Raw genomic sequence first — 3984 nt, forward strand, 5'->3', positions numbered from 1 at the left:
GGCTTTTAACTACAGTTTGTGGACTTCCTGATAGTAAAGAATTACAATAGTCCAGCCTTGAAGTAACAAATGCATGGACTAGTTTCTCAGCATCAAGACACCAAAGTAATGGGAAGTTATGCTCTTTTTAAACTCCAATAATTTTCTTCTTTATGTGTTATAAAACATTTTCCATTTTACTAATGTTTTGTGTTTTCCTGAGATTTTTATTCTGCCAGACATAAATGAATGTGATGAAAAGCTGCAAAGGTTTATTGCAGCCCGTAAGCGAACGGAGACCCACGCAGAGCCAGATTATAATAAATGATGAAGTCAACTGTAGCAAAAATGTGATCCACCTGTGTTTGGATCCAATTAAGCAGAAAACAATGTTTCTGTCCTGTAAACAGACACCTGTGGTGCTGATGAAAACATGCCGCTCTGAGCTGCGGGGGCTGGCAAACACATTTAGTCCCAGTTCCAGGTCATACAGCCTGAAAGGGAATGAGTCAATCTACGTTTATTCTCTCCACGCGTTGCGCTCCCTGCACTGAAACACAGTAAACCACAGACAGACTCAGAGAGGAGCATGACTGCAAAGTGGAAGGAAAACTAAACATGGATTTAAATATTACATCCAAATAAACATCAGAAAACTGTAACCTGCCTTCCTGATCTGATTCCTCTAAATCTGTTTGCAATTTAGTCTCAGTTAAAATCCAGCTGCCGGGTGACGGCCTCGGCAGTTTGTTAGAGAACATTAGAGAAACAAAACTAACCAAGGAAGAAAGCAGACGGGTCAGAAAACCGAAGAGGTTTAAACTAGATCTGAGCTGCTACAGGAGGGCTGTTCATCCCTGCTAATGGGAGGGTGGATGCAGCCAAACGGCCTCCTAGAACGCTGCATGAACACGGGACGCCGCCTCAGTTCTTAGCTGTCATTTTATAAAGAGTGAAAATGTTAAACTGCTATAAATATATAAAAACACATGTAGATGCTTTAGGTTCTGCTTCTAAAGGCTTTTAAACTCTGAATTTTCATAAAACTGGAGTCAGAAATCAGTTATAGAATATATATAAATATAACAAGACCTGTGATTATTCAAAAAGTTCTTTGTTTATTAAAAAATCCAACATGTGCTTCTTTGTTTTTCATTTTGAACGTCATCCATCACCCCCCCCCCATGTAGATCATTAATGAGCGGTACAGGGCCTTCTCCTGGGTGGCCGAGCTGATTCAGGTGTTTATCGCCATCAGCGTCACCGTGTCCTTCCTGGTGATGGGATCTGCTATGAAACACACCAGTGAGTTCATCCTCATTCGTCCATTTCAGGATTACAGAGATTAGAGTTAATCTGAGTCAGACTCAGTTTGGGTTAAATTAGTTTATAGCACCAATTCATAAAACAGAATAAAATCCAATGAGATAATTGGAATCAGAACTTTATTGATCTCACATTAGAGAAATGTACCTCTGCATTTATCCATCCCCTTGGGGAGCAGTGGGCTGCCATTGTGTGGCACCCAGGGAGCAGTGTGGGGGTAAGGCTTTGCTCAGAGACCAAGAGTGGCAGTCTGTGGGAGCGGGGCTTGAACTCACAACCTCAGGATTCCAAGTTTTATGCCCTAACGACTGGGCCGCCACTCCCCAACGATTCAGTCACATTGATTCAAAGTTTGTATCTAAGTAAAACCAGCTGATTGCATCGGTCACGGACTGTGCAGGGTTTTCTCCTCCTGGATGAGCATGTGGAGACATGTTGTCTTGCATTTTGTTGTTGACCTGACAGCAATCCCTCACACCAAGCATGCCTGCAGCAATGGTGGAGAGACGCATGAAAAGTGGTCCCTTTGTCCTCCAGCAATCTAAGCCTTGTTTTTCTTTATCCAGTTGATGGTCTGGTGAGCTCTCTGTGGAGCGGACGCCTGGAGTGGCTCTCTAAAGCCTGGGAGAAAAACTCACCAAACAAACATCACAGCTGCTCACCAAGAAGGTAACACTGACCAGAACAAAAAACACGTAGTGGAAGCTTCTGCCCCCTGAAGGCGTCTGCACCTCAGAGTTTCCCCCCCAGTTCTTTTCCTGGGAGAACCGATGTTTAACCGCTCATTAGCTTAATGCTGCTAAGTCCAGAAAGATGACTGAAGGCCAGAATAAAAGTTTACCAGGATTTAATCCAGATCAGACTGCTTCAGAGCAGAGCCATCGCAGCCAGTTGGATCAGCTGTGGGCTCAATTTGTTTGCATCCAGAATCTGTGCCATGAAACAGGTCAACTCCTGCTTCTAATAGCTCGTAAGTCTATGTTGCATCAGGTGGAAGCCTAGCTGTGCGCGTCAGATCCTGACATGCTATCAAAACTCCGCCTCATTCTCTGCTACATGTTGGCCCCAGGATTACAGACGTGTTCTTTATCAATCTGGCCCCTGGGTTGGACCGTTTGTACCAATTGTCCTAATTAGATAGTCCCTTTAATCACACACTGTTATTCTATGTGAAGGAAGACTAGATCTACTGTGCTGAACAGACAGGTAATGTAAGAAGCACAAACATGACTAATAAAGAAGAATCTTAACCAACAGAGAGGTCTGACTTGCAGGTATTTTAAATGATGGTTCATGTCGCAGGCTCCATATTTCATCTAAAAGAGCTCAAAACTTTTTAATCTTTGTTTCACAAAATGGGGTTTTATGTATTTATAAATGTGGTAAATATTGAAAAATGCATATATCTAATTTTTTTTTATATATATTTATGCCTTAACAAATCTAAACTTTTTTGCTGAGTTTATCTCGTTCTCTTACGAAATGTAGTTATTTAAATGAAATTATTTTTTTGTATGTTATGTTACCATTCATGTGATTAGAGTTGAAAATATACCTAAAACATGGCTAATCAAATCACTTAAATGTTAAAACATTGGATTTGCATTTTACTTTTGTCAAGTACAAATATTCTGTCTTAGAAATCCTCAAATATGTTGGTTTAAAAATGCTTATTTATACTGAAAGGAAATAGACATAATATATACGGTATTTATTATATTACATAATATTTATTCTAGATTTATTTGCTATAAATAAGGTATTTTTGCAAAATAAATATATAAAAAACAAATTCTTTGTCATGTTAGCTTTACGTTGGGATTTTGGTTTAATGATGAGAAAAGATTATTCCTGATTCTTACTAATCACAAACAGTTGTAGTTCCTCAATAACACCACAAGAGGGAGACTGTGAACCGTTAATTGAAGAATTACTTAATTGAAGCTTTTATGATGAAAAATTCTATTCTTTCTATTGTAATATATTTAAATGTATACCATAAATGCATATTTAAAATGGTGGGTCAACCTCAAGCAGCTGTATTCATTACTGACACATTAATATTATTAAAGATTTATCCTAGATATATATTATATATTTGTTAAAGATAGATTTGCTAAAGAAACTAATTCAGAAAAATCACATTAGGATTTAGGATTAATGATGACAAAAGATTTTTTCCTGATTCTTATAAATCACTGCTGTGCTTTTTTACCAGAAGATTATTAATATAGTAAATAACTAGAACTGGAAGTTATAGTTTATTAATTCCATTCAAATCAAGGGTAAATTATTATTTGTGAAATTATTATAACTGATATCTGAGAGTAAAAAGTCTTTTCCCCTTGGAAATAATTTTACAAATGTTAATTTATCTTATTTATTCTATGACAAAATATTTTTTCTCAAAGCTTTTTCTTCAGTCTCAATCAGTTTTTTTTATCAGTGTTTTCTCTACTATATTTTATTTTACTTTCAAAAAATCATTCTAGATTTGCAAACTCATATTGCCTTAAAAGGCCACTGTCCTTACAATCGATTTATTCAGATTATTTCTATAGCGCCGATTGGATCGTTTCTGTACAGAAATCAGATAATCCAGGTCAAATTGGATCAAAGTTTCTATCCAAGGAAAACCAGCTGATGGCGTCAGTCACTGACTTTGCTGGAATTGCTCCT

This window comes from Cyprinodon variegatus, unplaced genomic scaffold (assembly GCF_000732505.1).
Source record: "Cyprinodon variegatus isolate N-32 unplaced genomic scaffold, C_variegatus-1.0 Scaffold272, whole genome shotgun sequence".
In the NCBI taxonomy this organism is placed as follows: Eukaryota; Metazoa; Chordata; class Actinopteri; order Cyprinodontiformes; family Cyprinodontidae; genus Cyprinodon; species Cyprinodon variegatus.